The sequence below is a fragment of the Chlamydotis macqueenii genome, chromosome 4, assembly GCF_036417535.1.
Source record: "Chlamydotis macqueenii isolate bChlMac1 chromosome 4, bChlMac1.mat, whole genome shotgun sequence".
Taxonomy (NCBI): Eukaryota; Metazoa; Chordata; class Aves; order Otidiformes; family Otididae; genus Chlamydotis; species Chlamydotis macqueenii.
The window spans coordinates 13,510,495-13,531,092 of record NC_141559.1 but is presented as its reverse complement, the minus strand read 5'-3'; the positions used below and the strand labels follow the sequence as shown (position 1 = coordinate 13,531,092).

Here is a 20,598-nt window from a genome sequence, read left to right as displayed (position 1 = left end):
GGACACTGGCATGGCAAGAAGGGGCAGGGTTTCTTCTGGATATCGTTGCAGAAATCTGCAGAAACAAAGTGTTTGTAATAAGATGATTAGAAAGAAGTGTCTGAATAAGGCGTTTACGTTATTTGAGATCGATGTTTTTAGTGGATCTGAACTGCAGTTATCTCTCTGGATTATACAGAATGCCATGTTTACCTGAATTGTTTTTCTTGAAATATAACCCATATTAACAACAAAGAATGTTTTAAAGTTCTAGTGAGTGTAAACTATTACTGCATTTTGGAAGGGAAGTAATAATGAGGTACTTCAGTTCTGCTTTAGTTGGACAGGTCTTCTAAACATTCACTGCTAGTCTTGGCTGTATGTGTTCACTAATTGTTTTGGGAAGGTAGATTTTTTTTTTTTTTTTTTTTCAGGAGACCTTTCAACATGCATAAGCGAGCAGAAAGGATCGCTGTTTCTGAATTAGAAATTTCTTCTGGTGAAATTTACATAATAAAATAAACTTGTAGTAGTAGGAAAGGTAATGGTTAGGGTTTGGGATTTTTTTTTAAAACCTAAAGGCATTTGTCAGCTCTAGTGTTCTATTAAACTAAATGAACTCTGGGTTTTTTTTCCTCTTTGGGAAGAGCTGTACTTCTGTTACTAGTAGCGATCACAGTGTACTCAGCGTATAAACGCCTTGAGAAGAAAGGAAAACAAATTACAGTATTAAAGCAGTGCAAGTATGAAAAAGAAACTGAGGGTCTGGAAATAGTTTACATTTGTACACCACCTTTTTTTCCCAGCATCCATATCTCATAAAATAATAGCAAAAAATGGAAGGGATCTCTGGCTGTTGTAAAGGTTATCCCCATTAAGAGTTCCACTCTGTTTATGTCAGTCTTGTAATATGTTTATTTAACTTGTTCTCTAGTGACAAATATACCGCAGCCTCTCCAGGCCATATGTTTCAACATCTCGCTCTGCTTATCACTAAAAAAAAGTTTTCTGCAATTTAAATCTATGACTTCTTGTTCATGATGGGCATAGAGAACAGATTACTCCTTTCCTTTGCAAATTGTGACCATACTCCTCACTCTTCCCGTCTGGAGATTAAACAATTGCAGTTCTTTTGATCTTTCATCGTAGGCTGTGTTTTCTAACCCTCTGATCATTCTCATCCCTCTGCTGCTCTCTCCGGTTATCGACATCATTCCTGAAATGTGGTGCCAAAATCAAGGCACTGCACTCACGACTGATGCCTTAACAGTACTGAATAAAGCAGAAGGATTATTTAGCTCATCTCACAGAGCAATTTCCTGCTACATACGAAATATGATGTTTGTCTTTTCCCCTCCAGAATGACACTGCTGATTCACATTGCTCCTCCTGTGTTGGAGGTCTGGTTTCCTGCAGAACGGCTACCCTGCCCCTTGGAGCCCAGCCTCTGTGCCCACCTTGCGTTTGTCATATGTGTGAGTAGGGGCTCTCCCCATCCTATTTTTGCATTGTGCCTCTCCCAGAGAGCACTCAAAAGACATTTTGTTTGCTGTTCTAGAACTGGCCTATCTCGTCCTTCCTAGAACTGATATGTAGAGATAACAAGAATGTAAAACTCAGAGGCCATCTGAACCCTTGCTACTGCAGACAACACCATAAAATAGTTACTTTTATAAATTCTTCAAATGTTAAATTATCCTTCTTGCCTACACTGTGTTGATTGGAAGATCATTCCAGGACCTCAGTCACCACCCGGGGGTTTGAATATTTGCTCTCCTGTCCAGTTTGACTGTATTCACTCATTCTCACATCAGAACGTTCTCTGTGGTGTCGGTACCCGTGCAAAGAGCAGCCCTGTCCTCTCTTTCCTTTCGCGAGGCCAAGATGTTTCAATCTCCTCTGGCATGACAAGTGCTGGGGTTGTCAGGGTCCTCTCCAGCAGCACTGCACGTTTGACCTCTGATTTCCTGGACTGGGGTGACGGCAAGAGAGAGAAAAGGACAATCTACAGCATCTGGCGGGCGACAAACAGGTGTTGCATTTTAACTGATTTTCTACTTATCTCCATCGTTTTCATGGGTTCTCTTCAAAGCATTTTTAATGAAATTTGACTCAAACGGGAGCTGATCCTCTTCTACTGTACGGTTTATGATGTAGAGTACACCGTCCCGGTTTCCACGGGAGAGGTTTGTCACCCCTCCGCCCGTTTGTCCTGGTCGCTCCCCGCTCGGCGGCCGGGGCTCCGCTCTCCTCCGGGGCAGCAGGCAGGCGGCACGGCGCGGCCCGGACCTCCCCTCCCCTGCCCTCCCTTCGCCGGCGGGCCCGGCGCAGTGCCGCCGCCCGGCCCCGAGGTGGCGGTGTGCCCGCAGCAGGCCGTGGCGGGCGGGAGGAGGGGCCGGATCGCCCTGGGCCTGCCCCCCGCCGGCGCTGGGCCGCCGGGCGGGTGATGGAGCCGGGGGAGGAGGAGGCCGGCAACTCCGGCGTGGCGGGAAGGGCTTGACCCGCTCCTCCTCCGGCTGCGTCTCGGCCCGAGTTGGGCCGGCTTCGGTGCTGCCGGGAGCGGACCCCGGATCCCGTGGGCCCCACTCCTCGGATTCGGCGTGGCTCTTGGCCTGCTCGAGTTTAATTTCTGGGTGTTTTTGAGGGAGTTCGTGACCCGCGGCCCTTCCCGCCCCGGCGCGGCGGCTCCGGCCTCAGGACTGGAGCCAAGGCAGGTGCTGGAGCGGTCAAAGGAACCTGGCTTCGGAAGGGGACAGAAATCGTCACTGATGAGCCAGACCTAGTGTGTGGCATTGCTCCAGGTTCTCCTTTAATTTCCCAACAGTCCTGTTAATCAGACCCATCAGTTTTGGGAAGGGGGCTGTTAGAGGGGTTATGGCTACGTCTGCCTTGGCAAGCAGCGCGATGCAGTGGGAGTGGATCCGTACAGTGGATCTGGTGCTGAGGGCCATGCTGCGTGCCTTTCAGGGTGCTTTGCTTGGTACTAGCTCTGGCCTGGAGCAGCGGACTGTGTGTCTGGTAATGGCTGGAAGACATCTTCCAGTTGAGCTTCATTTGAAAGTAACCCAGCTCCAGATTGCTCCATGGCACAAACCACAAACAGGGCGAAACAATCCGGAAAAATCTTTGAAAGCCCACGCCTCATACAAACTGAAATGGTAGTGCTCTCTGTGTGTGTTTTTTGTTAATACAGCTTCCTCCAGTCCTACAACCCTTGCTCGCTTTTAGTACCATTTATGTAATCCATGTGTTCCATGAAGTTTAGAGGGACTGCTGGCCCAATCCTTGCTACTTGCCTGTGATCAACTGTGGTAGAGCAAATGCTTTCAAAGAACAGCATGTGTCTCTGTGGATTTCAGAAGGGCAGACAACTGCAGCTCTTTCCAAACCTGAGATCAAGACCAGGTAGTGGATATTTTAAGTGAAAAGAGTAAGATTTTCAAAGGACTTAAATATACCAGGTGTAAGCCTGCCTTTGAAAGTTCACAGAATCTCACTCTATCACTCTTCCTTGTGCTGAGCAGCATTATAACCTACAGAATCTACCTCAATTAAAAAATTTCCATTCAAAATTGGGAGATTTTAATGTGAGTACCCAGGTTGAGCACATCTGATCCCTACGATAAGTACAAACACAATGACTTTTTCACATTTTTAATGTATTTTCTTCTCATCATAATTTAGGCATATTCCAATAAAGGCACTTCAAACATGGGATGTGTTTTCATTTCTGAAGAACATTTGCAATGTGGAGGTAAGTTATTCTACAGCATTTGCTTTGCTTACAGTTGTTATTGGATTTTTGTGTTTGAAACTAGAATTGGGCAGTGGAATTACCACTGAATCACAGAAAGCAGAGATGGAAAAGCCAAGTTAGATCATCTAGCCTTTCTGCTTCCTGGTGTAAGATTATTGTGTACCAGTGCTTTTTCCAGTGTAGTTTTAAAAGTCTCTGAGGATATGTCTTGTGTCTCTTCCTTCAGGCAAATATTCCATAACCTTCTGTACTTCACCGTTAGAAATCTTTTCCTGAGATTTGACCTAAATTTCTCCTCTCTTAAGTACATTCCATTTGCTGAAGATTTATTACATTGAACCATTCTAAGTAATTCCAGTCACTCTTTGATATTGACATCTCTAACAAACTGTGTTCTTTGTTAATGCTTCGTCCCTTAATCAGAGCAGCTATCCATGCCTAGCCTGTGTTTTTACAGCCTTACACCACCTCTACTTTGGCCTGTAGGCTGATAAGGATTTTTGCTGTATTCGTTGCACTTCCATCTTATGGTCATTTTCTTGAGAATGACTTTTATGAGTGTGACTTTTTCGTGATTAACATGCCTGAAATTGCAGTTTTTCTCTGAAGGAAAATTGTAAAAATGCTGTCATTGGGGCACTATGGTTATTATCTTTCAAAGATGTACAGATAGAAATAAAAGATTATCTCTAATTACCAGGCCTGCAAATTTAGCCAGAAACTGTCTCACACACCACACTGATACATTCTGATTTCAGGGCACATTAATAACAGCTAATGATGGGGAAAAAAAAAAAATCTTTCCTACTCTTCTGTGCCAAAACTGCAATAGTTGTTTTACTTTGTTAAGAGCAAAACCTAACAGAGGAAAACAGTTAGCCAAGACCAAATTTTCAGTGACTGTATCATGAACAGTTCTGTAGAATCTGAAGATAAAAAAGAAAATCATGCTTTCAAGCAGAAATCCTTGTTATGATCACCCCTGGGACATTCTCCCCAGAAATTACTCGAGGGAAGGGAATGTTGGGGGCATGGGAGATGAGGTGTGTTTTGAAAGCTGCAAACTTTTGATTTTAAAACTCCATCAGGTTTTATAAGCTTTTAACTGTCAGCTTTCTGGGGGAAAGGGTAAGAGGCCCCGAAACTGCAACTGCTTTTCCCTTTCATGAAGGTTGGATTTAGTGATCACATCGCGTTTGTTGAAATTAGATACTCGTTATTTTTCTGAAGCCTGACAACACTGTTGACAATTTTTCCTAGACTGTCTGGAAAGACTTGCTGGTACGTGTATAAATCTTGACAGAAATTTACCTTTTGTTCCTTTGCTAAAAACGAGAAACTTCCTGGTTTGTATCACACTTAAAAAAAATAAGATTAAAGGATTTTGTTGCTTTCACCAAGTGCTTGAAATACAGTTTACTGACTGATAGGTTGCTGACTGGTCAGAGTTTTGCAGCTGGACTCTTGTTTCATGCACACGAATAAAACAGGAGAATTGTTTAACTGGAACCGAGTTGGTATGTTTGTAAATATGAAGTAACTTAGTTGCTGTTAAATAATCCCAGTGATTACTGAGCTGGCAGAGGAACATAGAGAATATACAAGTAAAGCAGATAAACAGAATCCTTGCTGAAACAACTAGATGATGAATTTACAACTCTAATTATATCAAGATGGGAATAAGGCATGTTTTTTGTGTCAAGACTGAAGTGAAGACCTTTTGTGTTTTAGGCTTGTGTTTGTAGACCTTGTCCTATACCGTGGTTTCTCCTGCATAAAGTATCTAAACATCTGGTGGAAGGATGTAAGGAAGGTGGAGCCAGACTCTTGTCAGTAGTATCCAGTGACAGGATCAGAGGCAATGGGCTCAGATTGAAATACAAGAAATTCCATTTAAACATAAATGGAATTAGAGTGACCAAGCACTGGCACAGGTTGCCCAGAGATGTTGTGGAGTCTCCATCCCTGGAGGTGTTCAAAACCCAGCTGAACACACCTCTGAGCAGTCGGCTTGGAGGTGGGAACTTGGAGTGGATAATCTCCAGAGGTTTCTCCTGACCTCAGCTGTTCTGTAATAGGATTGGAAAAGTGCTGATCTGGCACCAACAAAATGGTAATTACATGACAATGTCCTCTGAGTTTGCATGCTCAATCGTTAGTGCTTTATAATGTTAGGTGTATGAGAGTGTAAACATTTTTGTTCATATATTAAGCTTGTTCGTAGTTAGGAGCCTAAAAGTTTTCCTTTCGCAAATCCTATAGCGAAGTCACTGGGAGCTGCAAGTGGCCCAAAATGAGAAGGTCAGCTGAGCTCACTCTTGATCAAGAAACATTCAGGATGAAAAGTCAAGATTAGAATTTTGAAGTGTGTGAGTCCATCGTTGAAGGTGGAAAAGTGGAAATTTCGATTAGTCTTAAAGAAGACTAATAAGGAATTAAGTTTCAGGAGGTTATGAGACATTGAAAAGGCAGAACCAAGAAGTAGGCACTCCGGCTGTGTATGTTTGTGCCTGTATGGCCCCTCCTGCTACTTCACCGCTTCATTTACTCATCATTGACACCAGGTTGCAATGAGTACAAAGTGGCATTGTTCGTGTGTGCACTTTTCCCTGTGCTACCTGCGCAACTTTCATAAGTTACAACCACCTGTACAGCAGTCAGAATTGGGCTCTTGTGCTGGGCAGAGCATGTCTTCCTCCACTTCTCTTCCAAGTGTGTTTCTTTGTGTACACCTCTGTGTACTTCAAGCACCTCGGTTTGTATTTTTTTTTCCATTGCTACAGAACGTACGTGCACCCTTCCTATCTTTGTGCTCTACTGTGGTGTGCCCATGCCTCCGTTGTTCTTTCCTCTCCCACTTGCCTTAGCTTAAAGTGGAACTTAGGCAGTCTCTTTAAGGTTCCGGGATCCAATTCCAGGCGTTCTGGTTGCCACTTTGAAATCATGCAAAGTGGAATATTTGTCATAGAGAGAAGCATTCAAAGTAGTAAAGTTGATTTACCAATAACCAAGCTCTTTGAGAACATTTTTTTTCCCCTATACATTCTCCAACAGCAAAGATGGTTTAATGTTTACCAATTTCCTCCATCCATCTGCTCATTGCTCATTCATCCCTCTTTTTACCACAATTTACCACCCCTTGCTTCCCTCTTTTGCTAGTGTTAATGGGATCAGCTGGAATGGGATCAGTGAAATGAGTCAGGATAAACAGAGTGGGCAAGGCAAACAGGGGAGGGCAATTTCTTAAGCCTATTTTAGTGCCAGAGCACAATTGTAGCCTGAGATGTGAGGATGATGCAGTGCCCCGCTGGTGGTGCAATAAGAGGCAGAGAAAGACCAATGTGTGTGTTGTACAGACAATGCTAGTGCAAAAGAAGAAGACAGCCTGAAAGCTGGAGTGTTTGAGGCATGTTTACACCCGTGGGAAAAGTGCAAACAGTGAACCTGACAGGATTTCCATAAAGCTACATACTACGGCACAAAAAAACATCATGACTTTGGAATGACGATTTCGCTTGCTGTTCTGACTGTGCTCCTCCACCCTGGAAGAAAGAAAGAAAGGGAAAAAAAGAGACAGAAGTGCCAAACCCTATTACTGAATTTTTATATTCCCAGAATGTGAAATCCGTCCTGATAATGTACTGTGCTCCTAGATCACTTGGGCTCTTCTGATACTTTTATTTACTGTTATTAGCCATTGCTCATGGATGCAGCCAATACTGATGCTCTACCCAAGAATCTCAATTGCATATGCTGTGGGTTTATTGGGGCACTTTGTGTTCTCCTCCTTTTGCAAAAATTTCTCTTTATGAAGCCTCATGAGAGCTCCCTCCCGTACCCCTGTGAAGCTCAGCATCCTATAAAAGAAAACTCAGGGTGATTTCTTTTGGCATAGGATCTTTCACATGAGCTGTATCTGCCTGTCTATAAGGTTGAGTCTACAGTTTTACTGCCTAAATGCTATAATTCTGTAATCCTAACACGACGTAATGGTAAGAATGCAAGTTCTGTGGTGCCCATGTCACAGACTTTTCTGTTGTTTTGAGCAAAATGTTCAATGCGTCTGGTATTGCTTGCTTTAGATATAAATTAAGGCTTAGCCTCATTTTGAAGCTAAGAGAGAGAGTTCATCAGCACGTAAGTGTCCTGTGATCTCAGTGCTATGTAGCTGCAAAACATTGTTTGGCAATTTGCACCGCCTGTATATACCTGATATCCCAGAGTCTCAGACACTTCAGGTTACTGTTTGGGTTTACCATGGAGTTTGATGACTGGCAGCAAGAATTCTGCCTTTTAAAAGATAAAATCCTACACTGCAGGTAAAGCTCACAGGAGCTAGCAAGTACGAGTTAAAAATAGTCTTAATCTCAGGTTGCTGTCACTATGGGTTCCACAGCTTCATAATGCAGCTTGCTGCGGCGTGCGCCAGTGCCTTCTGTCAGCCCGGGAGCAAGAGCAGCATACGTGTCCGGAGGCCTCAGAGCAGCACAGCAGTGGGTCACAGAGAGCAGCAGCGGGGGCCGTAGCAGGAGGCTTTATTCCCTTTTAACAAATGGATTTGGGGGAGGGAGGCTGAAATACCCTGTCCTCTTAGTATCTCTGTTGGTACAGGGAAAGGGGAGGGATTGTGCTCACTCTTAACTTTTACTACAAGAGCGCGGGAGCCTCCTTGGGGGTGTCCACATAGCAAAGCCTGGGGGTTGCTGTCTGGGCAGGAAAGTGCGGCTTGCCCTGCTCTCGGCAGCCCTTGGCAGCTGGTTGTAATTACGCGCTGCAGCTTCAGAGGAAGTTGCTGGCTGTGGGGAGCGTGCAATGCTTGGCTGCAGATCCGCTGCTTTTAAGGATACAATGGAGATGGAGAGAGTAAAAACAGTGGCACGGAGTGAAGGGGAGGGTGAAAGCCTAATTATCCCCCACTTGAACTAGCTGCCGTGTTAAATCATTACATATTTCTGAAAGTCCCTTGATAGATGTATATCCTAAATGAAGGCAGATGAGGAAAAGGCCATATTCAGATGCCAGGAACTCCTGCCACAAAGGACTAAAACTTTGGTAACAAAAACCACTCGAAAAACTATCTGGAAAACTATTTATTATTTATTTTACTACCCTCTACCACCAAAAAAAAAAAATTAGACTGATTTAGATCTTTTTGGAAAGACAAATTACATTGAGCTGACATATTGCAATGACTATTTTTGGTCTTACCATTTAAAATCATAGAGTTATAAATAGAGCAGTGAAAAATGCAGCTATTTTGATTCTCACTGGGGTTCACACAAACATTTTCTTTGGTTTCAATCATTGGATTCAGCCCTTCACTCAATGCCGATTCTGCTTTGAATGCAGAGGATTCCTTATTTTTTATCTTTAAACATCCAAATCAATGTAGAGTGTAGTTTTTGCTGACTCTTGGCCTTAAGCTATGTATTGTTCTAACATCACCTAGTAATTGTCTCAAGCTCACCAAAAGAATAGTAAAAATTTTTTGTGAAGGTCGCTGTAGTCCTGGTTTTGCAATGAAACCCAGAATGAGTCAAGTTTTGTCTGGCACTGGACATTGTAACAAAAGCTCTGGTTATGAATCTCAGGAAAAAGAACAGTTGTAATGGAAGTGGCCAGTGAATCCTAAATAGCAACAGAATGTGTTGCTATGAAATGTGTATACCTAGAGGGGGAAAAAAATGATCCTACTCTTGATAGAAAAGCAGCAGCTTACTCAGAGCTATTCTCAGATGTCAGAGTCAGTCATCAACTCCCTGGTCTGTGGTTGCATCCTTCCACATTCTGGCCCCTGCAGGCAACGGTGATTTATGTCTTTATCAGATAGAGCAGCCAAGGTACATAGCAGAGAAAAGATGTAAAGGTGGGCAAGATTGTCTGCTGTGCCAGATTATATTTGGGGGTACAGCAGAACTGTGACTTGGGTGTCATTTTTTTTCCCTTTTACTCTGTTTCTCAGATGTAGACACTTCTTGTGGCCATCCAGATGAGTTGTCTTGTGTCATGAAGTGTCTGATTAATTCAGGTGTTGCCTAATCACATCAGCAGTTCTTTCAAACTATTTCTGTACTTCATACCTCATACTTTAGTGCTGTACATGGATACTACACTTAGCTAGACAGCTACAACTGACTTGAGTCTCAGGGACAACTCAAGGTTTTTATGGCTGCTTTACTACCAGTAGAGGATATTAAAACTAGGATGCATTGGACAAGTTTCTCAAATATGCTTTCCTGTTTAAAACAGGAGGTTTCTGCATTCAACAGTATCTAACACCATGGAAGAGTATCAGAATTCATAGTATGAATTAGAGTGTGCCTCAGTGGCAGTTGTGGCTTTTGAGTAGCTTTTATTTTTTATTCCCTAATTTACTTATAAATTCTCACTGATATTTTTCCCCAAGCAGAATAAGGAGGATAAAGAAAACAGTTTTCATTTCCTTTAAAATTTCTTGCCAGTTTTTGAAGAACTTGAAATTCTAACATAAGTAATAGTTGCTATGAAATGAAGACTATTTTTCTGAAGCCAGATGTTCTAGTAGCTTGACTAATACTGATGACGGTGGTGTAGTTAGTTATGATGCTGAGCTGGTGACCCTTCACCCACAAAGCTAAGGTGCTGCTGGTGTGGAAGTACCTGTATCTATACAGGCTTCCTAGAGAGGTGGTCGATGCCTCATGCTTGTCAATGTTTAAGAGGCATTTGGACAAATACCCTTCGTACCATGCTTTAACTTTTGGTCGGCTCTGAAGCGGTCAGGCAGTTGGACCAGATGATCGTTGTAGGTCCCTTCCAACTGAAATATTCTGTTCTGTGAAACAAACTCAATTGCTCCAGTTCACCCCGCAGCCCTTAACGATTGCCTTAAACTGTTCTTTTCAATGGCTATAAAAGTGCCTGCTGCTGGAAGAAGTTAGGACACTGAAGGTATTGTGAACACCTCTGTAAAGATTGCACAGCAAACAGTGACCGGCCTTCTGAAGCACCTGTCTTACGTGAGCCATTCACGCGGCACTTGAGATGAGATTCGTAGAGCCATGATGCTCTTCAAATCTAGTGGAAGTGTCTTCAGACCTTTAAGGCAAAGTACTAAGAATTTCTGGATGTGCTTTCAGGCATCTTTTTGTATTCCAGCATCAAGGAAATACACAAAACTATGCATCAATGATATTTCTAGTTCAAAGTCATTGCAAGCCTCAGTGTTTAATGCATTTAGCCTTACAGGTCTCTTGTTGAGATATGTATAGAGTTATGAGTTGAGCATTTAGAGGTCTGTGATGGGCAGGTGGATTTAACCAAAGTAGTGCCTAACTATTACACCGTTGTTTCTCTCTTTCTCTCACTCATACGGTAAATGTGTAAGAAAGAATATCATGCAATGCTGATGGACCAAAGTCTACTTAATTTACTCAGTTTAAAAAGATGTGTTTTTAAATAGAAAAAAAAAAGTAAGAATAATTCACTGCTTTCAGTAGAATTATCCCAGAGAATCCTAAGTCCAAAGCCCATTGTATCTCTGGTTGTTTCTTAAGATTGTCCTAGATCCTGTCGTCTACTTATCCAGACCAAGAACTTGCACTATTCCCATATGACCTTGGATGAAGTTTCCATGGAAATCAGGCTGTAGAGGGAGAAGGCTGACATCAATATGAAGACAAGATTTGGTCAAGACCTAGGAACTCAGGAGCACTCAGACATCTCCCAGTTTATATATAGTCAGGTTCCCTGTGCGGATGGGAGGGAAAGAGAGGAGATCTGTAGCTCATAAATCCGTATTTACCTAGGTGAATAAATAGCCTAATTGTTGGAGATAAAGAACGGTGTGTTCACAGAGCAACAAGGCTTATTTTATGGCAGGAGCGTCAGTGTGACTTCAGGTGCTTATCTTAGGCATGTAGTAGTGGTGACAGTTTGACCCAGACACATCACCTTTGGTGGGATTTTTGCCGTGAAAAAATGATTTTTATTTAATAATATTTCCCAAACAGTAAAAAAAAATGCAAAGGCACATCTTTATTGGCTGATAGGTTGCAAGAAATTAACTCAGAACTGACATTATTTTTTGAGTTTTGAACGCTCATAAAAATACCTGACACTGCAAAACCTCTTTGGGTCTCAAGAGCTTAAAAAGAAAGGCAGATTATGGGCTGAAACTTTTCTACTAGAACACATCCTTAAGGCCAGCTCTTAAACCTGTAAAAATAGAGGGTTATTGAAATGGAAGCAGTGGCAGTTTTTTAAATATAGGAATAGTATGGATGCTGGCAGAGGTTTATAGTGTCTGGAGATGAGGTTTTGTTTGTTTGCGTTAAGCATAAGTGTAATAATTTGAAGATACAGGAGAAATTCCGCTCCTAATGGTGGGAGTAAGTAATACTGAAGAAATGGTCTGAATTTATTTTATGTAATACTTTTTTTTTTAATAACAATGTCTATTAAAGACATCTGCTGAAAGTCTGTAATGCTGATTTAATAGGGAGAAAAAATAACAAAGTTATTCAGCAATCCTGTCTTCAGTTTAATATTATGGGCTGTTAAAGGAGGGTTTATGCATGCAACATTATTAACTGAAATTCTGCTCAAATTGAAATCAGGCCCACAAAACTTGCTTTTCTTCAGTACATGCTATGTTTTTAAAACAATTTTTTAAAACAATACAAGAGAATGAATCTATTTTTCCTTTCTGTAGGATTTTTAAAGGCAATCAGGCCAGGTAGACAAATATTTCAAAACACCTGTACTCTCGCTTACAGTATATGACCTCTCTAGCAATGTTTACGTACAACAAAAAATTATCAGCTTCCTATCCAAGTCATTACTGTAACTAGAGAAAGAAAATCCACCTCCAAAGTAAGTGAATTACCATTTGTAATAAAACACACAGTATTTTCTACTGGCTTCGTCAGTAGAAAGATATATGTTTAGTTACGAGAGAGACTGGGGGCAGAGGGAGGTGGGAACAGGATCCTGAAGATCATGGTCTGGAAGAAAGCTTCCTTACAGGAATTAAATTCTGAGTTTAAATTAATTACTTTGTTGCCTAACTATGGTTGATGTTGTCATTTTTTTCAAAACTGAAATTATAAAGATTAGAGTAAAGTAATAAAACACATTGTATTTTTATAACTCAAATTTGGAGAGACCTCATGTTTTCCATGCCTGTAGCCTTGATGATTCTTTTGGCAGCTCTGCCAGTGATAAAAGGAATAACTCACCCCTGTCAGGGAGTTTGGCTGTTTCATCACTGACATGAGAGGCCAGCGTAACTCCATGGTGATTGCTGTCTAAATGACTTACGTATTTTCTTCATATACTTTTTGATTGAAGAGTGATAACTCAGGCAATGAGTTATTTGGCATAAGCCTCTGAGGCAATCTGTTTTCTTTTTATAAATCCTATGGCACCTTTCAGCCACCCATTTTTAAATAAGACTGTGGTGGATTAGGTTCTAATGTGCCTGGTGGATCTAGCCGAAGGATGGTTAAATTAGATTTTGCTGTCATTTTCTTGCTTTGTTTATTTTTTTGTTGTTAAATGATAGTTCTTGGAGTAGTCTTGAGAAATTGAAAGGTGGGCTGAAAGACTGTCTTTATGTAACAACATAGGAGTATGACAGGGCATTTCACTCTTGGTGGCAGTGTCTCTTCCCAAAAGCAGACCGCATTGTCAGAGAACTCAGAGAGGAAAAAATACACTAATGCCAGCCTGACTCTAGAATCTTGGATGAGGAAGACACCTCCTCTTGGAGGGGAAAGAATAATGAAAAAATTTCTACAACTGAAGTGTTTTCTACAACAAATCACAGCTCAGAATATCTTTATTGGAGATTTAAATATAGACTACCGTTGTGCAAGGTAGAAAGTTGTTGTATACTAAAGTCAGTATACAACAGGTTGGATTATGCTGTGAATCTGACAGGATTTCATGCAAGGTTTTGGATGGAAACCGAGGCAGTTTCCTTGCTGAGTAACAAAGATGGTTATATTTGCTTAGAGTTTTATTGCAGGGTTCCCCACATAACACGATGACTGTGGAGTGCTAAATATAATCTGAAGAGCTGCAGAGGTGATGGGTGCTTAGACATCCCCTTTGTTAATGTCTGCTGTCCGCATGCTGTTACTGGTTTTGTCAAAGTAAATCAGTTAAATCTTACAGAAAGAGTTGCAGCTAATATTTGTGTTAAGCCAATCAACCTTTTGTGTTCCTCTATCTTTTTGTGGCTCCTTGGCTCTTTTTTTTTTTTTTCTTAGACAGAGCTGTGAGTGAAAGCTATAGGGGACTTTTGCAGTATTTATGCTACAGTAATGTACAGGGCTTCAGTAAGAATCCATGTCTTTTTGAGGCAGATGTTGTGTAAACAAATAGAAGGATGTGAAGTTCAGCAAGGCCAAGTGCAAGGCCCTGCATGTGGGTCCTACTCACAGTGCTGTTTCAGTGACTGCTGATGCCATGATGACTGCTACGTTGTGCTTACAGTAGATCCTGCCTTCTGTTCTGTTTTTTGTCCTGTCCATGTGAGGGTTGCACGAAGGTCGAAGCTTTCAGATCTGAATTTGCTCTCTGTTACTCAGATATTCAGATTTATTGATCTTTGATTTTTCAACCTGACAAAACCTCACTTTTTTTCCTTTTTTTTTTTTTTTTCTAATTCATATTCTCTCTCCACAGCAAAGTCTGCCAATCATGGCAAATTACATGAATGATTCTGTGGAGGCTAAACCAAGATTACTGAACTCATTTTCATGCGTGGCTAAACACAGAATTGAACCTCGTGCTCCAGAAGTGAAAGGTTAGTGATTTTAGATAATTTTAAAACGATTGTATAGGAGTTGATACAGCTACTGTCAGTCGACCCTAATCCCATTCTTTGTTGACTCTGCCCTTGCAGAGACACTGTTTTCTGTCAGTGATTAAGGGGAGACATCGCTTCCAGTGATGCTGATTCAGCAGAGCTAAGAATCAGTAAATTAGCAATGACTGTAAGGGAATTTTAAATATTGGTAGAGTACCGAACTGCTAGTGTTATTGTGTCTTGGTGATGAAATTCCAATCAAGTTACTGTTCCAGGCAACGTGGGAGAGATGACAGTCCTCTTTCTGAGTCACAAGACAGAAAAATGGGGAAACTGTATCCAGTTTTTGGCTTCTCAGCGTCACTGCTATAAAATTATATCAAAGAAGCATGTACTAATAAAAAAGTCTATAGAGCTAGTATACATTCTGATGGACTGTTCATTTAGTAACAAAATTATGTGGACAGATGAAGAATAATTAACTCTGCCATTTCAGTATCTTTGCTATTTATGGAATGATACTCTATGCTCTTCAGGTCTCGTCTTGGTTTTTTTTTTTTCCTGTGGCCACAAAGTTAGATGCTTTCATAAATACAATATTCAACTTGATTAATTTTCATGGATCATGAGATGTCCTTATGCACATGAAGGTACCTAATCTGTATAGCAACTGAATGGTGTGACACTGACATAGAAATTGAAGAAGCAGCATGTTATTAAACACCAAATAAACCTCACCAAAGAAAGCCTTTTTTTTTTTTTTTTGCAGCTGGCAACATGCATAGCTACACCTGGGACAAGAGTGGTAAGATGGGGTTAAAGAGAGTAACTTCTGGGTGTTGCAGCTTGAGATGATATGTGACACAGAGCTTGACTTGGCATGAAAGCATTACAAAATAAAACTACATCTAGTGTGTGAGAGTACTGGAAGGGCTGTGATAAATATTACCCACTGGGTAGTATACAGTTTGGCTTTTTCTTCTCTATGGAAATAAAGTCCGTGACCGTGCTTTAACTGATAACTAACAATGGCTGATAGCAGTCAACTCAGAGGAAAAAAAGCATCGAGCTTCTGGTGCCATACTAGCTGAGGCAGCATGTGTTTCCTTTTTCAGACAGGAAATGTAGATTCAAAAAACCTCCAACAAACCTGTAATGAAAAGGTATGCTTTCCTATATTCTATAATTTGCAGGCCTTGACAAGAAAAATTGCTTGGCTAGTGAAGCAAGTAACTCTACCCCCAAAATTAAACTGTGGTTGGTGTATGGACCTAGAACTTAAAATACCAATATGCAAGTTACTGTGAAAAAATGGGTGGAGAGCCTAGATCAGTAGAGACCAATATGCAAAGTTACTGTGCTGACAAGCTATCTCCCTGTGAATGAGACATGCAAAATGAAGGCACTCTTACTGAGTTCTGGATGAGTAACATAGATTAGTAGAAGACATGGGAGTCAGAAAGTTGAAGAGGAAAAGGAATGACTGTACATCTCGCAGGACAAGAATTAGGAAAAAAAAATATCTGTACACGTAGGTTTTGATGGTACACCGTGGAAAACTTAAAAATGCTGTTATTTATTTCCTATTTTATGGGGTATTGTTTATAGACTGTGCACTTGTGCAAAGATGGTGCTTTGGTATTCTTGGTCTGTAGTGCTGGATTTCTTTAGGATATGTACCACGTGAATCATGGGAACATCCATGAGCTCAAAGCCCCAACAGCATGGGGTTTGTGTCTGTATCGCCTTATTCCACCAGAATGCCTTGTTGAGCTATGAAATGCTAAACAAGCTTAAGAAACCAACAAGTTACCTTAAAGTATCTATTGCATGAAAATCATGCTATGTTATATTGTTACAACACAAATATTTGTTATATGCAGACAACAGAGGGACTGAAAATAACAATGTAAACACCTCCTCTGGGCACGTTTACTACATAAAATCAACCATAATTATAATAGTGTCATTTGCAAACAATGTCCCCAGTAGTCTGTAAAGTTAGTGGTTCCTTGTAAAAAAAGATGTGCCAATATAGGTGGTAGAGTGAAGTGAAAGATCACAGGTATTGTCTTTTGTCACTTTGTTGTTCCGTGGGTCATAATTGCCCTGCAAAGAGGGATAATGATGCTTAGAAGGGTTTGAGAGCTACATGCAATAAATGCTAATTATTACCAGTATATGTTTCAGGCAAACTCAGAAATTAGATCAGATCCAAATGAACCCTCGCTTATGTCTGGTTATATGCGGGAAGAAGCAGAAATCCTTTCACTGTTTCTTCCAGGTTTACCAGCCACATCTGCCCTACATTGCAATTTGCACAATTATCTATAATGGATACATATACATACCCACACAGACACGTACATATGTGTGTATATCCATATATGCATATATATCTTGCTGAACATGAAGGCTGCTCTTTAATAATGACATAACACTCCAGTTATCTTTGGAGATTCATTATCTTTGGGGAGCAATATAGGCCAACATTCCCACCACTGTTGTGTTCCTTTCAACATGAGGAACTATGTAAAAATGAGAAAGTTTACCAGGAATAAACAATGAGCGGCACCCAAGACAATTAAATCCATAAAGAGGGCATGAAGGCTGCAGAAGGACATCAAACAAGAAGCATAATGCCAATGCACACAATTCACTAGACGTGCCTGAGAAAGTGAAAAGTGGTAATGGCCAAACAGCAAAGAGAGGCTGTTAGAAAGAAGACGGTGTCCTTCCAAAAGCTGAAGAAAGATCTAAATGAAAAAAAAAACCAAAAGCATCATAAACACTGACAGATATACTGTTAAAATTATTATTAGGCAGACCAAATATGCGTCTGAGACCTAAGTAGCTAAGAGAATAAAAAATAGTTCAATATCCTTCTTCCAGAGCATCAGGAGGGAAAAGTCATTGTCAGTGAGTCTGACTATGACAAGGGTATAAAATGAACTTTCAGGGAGGACAGTCACTGGAGAGAAGCTGAACCATTGGCATCCTTGTTCATTGTGAAAGAAATCAGGGAAATTGTCCTTTCAGAGCCCTTTTGGGGCATTCAGGGAACTCAGCAGAGAATGTATCTGAAATTGAAGTATCTGTGTGCTGGTTTTGGCTGGGATGGAGTTAATTTTCTTCATAGTAGCTGGTATGGGGCTGTGTTTTGGATTTGTGCTGAAAACAGTGTTGATAACACAGGGATGTTTTAGTTACTGCTGAGCAGGGCTTGCACAGAGTCAAGGCCTTTTCTGCCTCTCACCCCACCCCACCAGTGAGCTGGCTGGGGGTGCACAAGGAGTTGGGAGCGGACACAGCTGGGACAGCTGAGCCCAACTGACCAAAGGGAGATCCCACACCAGATGGTGTCAGGCTCAGCGTATGAAGCTGGGGGAAGAAGAAGGAAGGGAGTGGACGTTCGGAGCTCTGGCATTTGGTGTAACCCAAGTAACCATTATGCGTGATGGAGCCCGGCTTTCCTGGAGATGACTAAACACCTGCCTGCTGATGGGAAGTGGTAAATGAATTCCTTCTTTTGCTTTGCTCGCATGCACAGCTTTTGCTTTACCTGTGAAACTGCCTTTATCTCAACTGATGAGTTTTCTCAATTTTACTTTTTTCTCCCCATCCCACTCCCATCCCAGGCAGTGAGCGAGTGGCTGTGTGGTGCTTAGTTGCCAGCTGGGGTTAAACCGTGACAATCTGGAAGAGGTAATGGCACAAAAGGCAGATGAATCTCCAGGATCTGAAGGACTTGCCCAAGAATTCTAAGAAAATCAGGGATGAAATATCTACTAATAGCAGCATGTAACCTGTCTCTTCAATGTTCCTCAGTATGTGAAAATCAGGTGGTGTCAAATGTGATGTCAGTCCTTAAGGAAGGTTCCAAGGGTATCAGCAAACTAAAATTTGACATCTCTTCTAGGTAAATGAGTAGTTATTGTAATAAAAAGAGAATTAGTATCTACCTGAATAAATGTCTAATCAGTGAGAGTTAACAAAGCTCTCAGAGTTGTTTGAAGGGGTTAGTGATATGTAGATGAGGATCATCTGACTGATACAGTCAGCTTGGATTTCCAAAAGACTTTTGACAGTACTTTTCATCAAAGTGTTTTAGAAAAACCAAGCAACACAGGAATGTAGCTGGCATAAGAAGGAAGGTGCTGGAATGGATGAGAATATGATTTAAAAGATGTAAGCAGAGGGTAGACCATCACTGGATGGAAGTAAATGGTCAGTTTTGCACAGGAGAGAGATCACTGGTGAAATTTGTAGGGTGTCTATCCTGGGACCTGTACCATTATATTCTTAAATGGCCTGGAGAAGGGAAGTGATTAGTGAGGTGACAAAGCTTTGCTGATGATAAGAGGTTATGCAAGGTAGTAAGGACAATGAAGACCCCATAGCTTGCAGAAATATTGACTGTACAATAAAATGACAGGTGCAATTCAGTGTAGGTAATTATAAAGTGATACATTTGAGGAAGAATAATCCTATCTTCACGTCTTGTACCATTTCTAAGATAGCCCAAAGGTCTTCAGAAACAAGACCTTTGGTTTATAGTAGACAGTTCCCTGAAAATACCACTTATTAGTAGTTGAAGAAAAAAAATAGGTTAGGAATTATTAAGGAGCAAACAGAGGACAAAACAGAAAGGATCATTATGCTTACTGTTGAAATCCATATGCTACTGTAAAAATCCAAGGTTTACACACTTGAATACTGCATGCAGTTCTGGTCCATTTAACTCAGACAAGACATAGTAGAACTGAAAAGTATTCAGAGATAACAAGGATGGTCAGAGGTATACTGGGACTTCCACTACAATATGCAAGGAGCTCCATACATTGAATAGCCAAGAATCTTCATTTGGAAAAAAACCCATGACATTTGGGGAATGTAAGAAGAGGTCTGGAGAACTGAGAGGTCTGGAGAACAGTGGAGTGGGCTTGGTTTTTCACTGTCTCTTCTAATACAAGTATGAGGGATATCAGAAGAAGTTAGTAAGAGCTTCATTGAGAACAAACCAGAGGAACCGGTTCTTCAGACAACCTATGTAGACCTGTGGTATTCTCCTTCAAATGACCTTCTGGATCGAGGAGTTTATAGAGATGCAAGAAGAGACTGGCAAAAACTTTGGAAGAGATGCTGTAGAGTCTACTAACCAGACAAATCACATAACCTAACTTGAAAATATTTGAAGGCTGGGAGGCAGTATATGCTTACCCGGTTCTTATTTTTCCTGAGTGTCTCCTCCTGCGGTTACTTTCAGAGATAGAGCTCTGTGCTAGATGGACCTGTGGTCTGAACCCACGCGTAAGTTCATATGTAGCCTTCTCATTTTACACCAAAGTCAGAATTTAATAAATGAAGTTATTAACAGCTTAAATATATGTGTAAGTTTCAAGCTCCCTAAATAATTGTAATGTTACGAAAAGTTAGGACCAGAAGGAGCCTTAAGAAGTTGCCTAATCCATCGCCCTGTTCCATGGCAAAATCAATTACATTTGTCTCCTTACTGATAAATTTGTAAAACCTGTTCCTAAAGCTTTCCGTGATGGAGACTCAATAGCCTCCATAAGTAATCTATTTAAAGTCTCACTATTCATACTATGAGAAGGATTTTTTTTCCTGTCTAACTGGAATCTAATCAGCTGTTGTTTGCTGTAAACCATTAGTTAACTGCCAGCCTGAGCTAAGATGGGAGGCGTCCTAGGCTTCTGATGAATGTTGTCTAGTAAGTTTAGTGACTCTGGAAATAGCCTGAACGCAGGCTTAGCTTTTCATGTAGCTAGTAGTTACTAGGGCTTGTATTTTGGTTAATATGACCAAGCATGAACAGGGATCTTTTCTATATCCTTTTAGGGATTTTCATGTTATTTTAATGCCTCATCTCTTTAGTATTTTCTAGCTTCAGGTAAACTTCCCCTGAGCAGTGCTTTCTAAACCCAGCATGTTTTGACTTTGCTTCAGCAAAGGCTATTTGGAAGGTGTGTCTACATAAAAAGTGGAACAAAAAGGTTTCTTTTAAAATATTACTGAAAAACAGTAGGTAATAGTTTCATTTCTGGTT

The 20,598-nt window shown here is 41.0% G+C and overlaps 1 long non-coding RNA gene across 1 annotated transcript; it reads left to right on the top strand.

Annotated features, from left to right (window-relative positions):
- The first annotated feature begins 3,658 nt into the window (after positions 1-3,658).
- LOC147600847 (uncharacterized) lies at positions 3,659-15,337 on the top strand. The gene is made up of 3 exons (XR_015258359.1): positions 3,659-3,733; positions 14,408-14,528; positions 15,301-15,337. It is a non-coding gene; the product is annotated as an uncharacterized LOC147600847 (long non-coding RNA).
- The last annotated feature ends 5,261 nt before the right edge of the window (positions 15,338-20,598 follow it).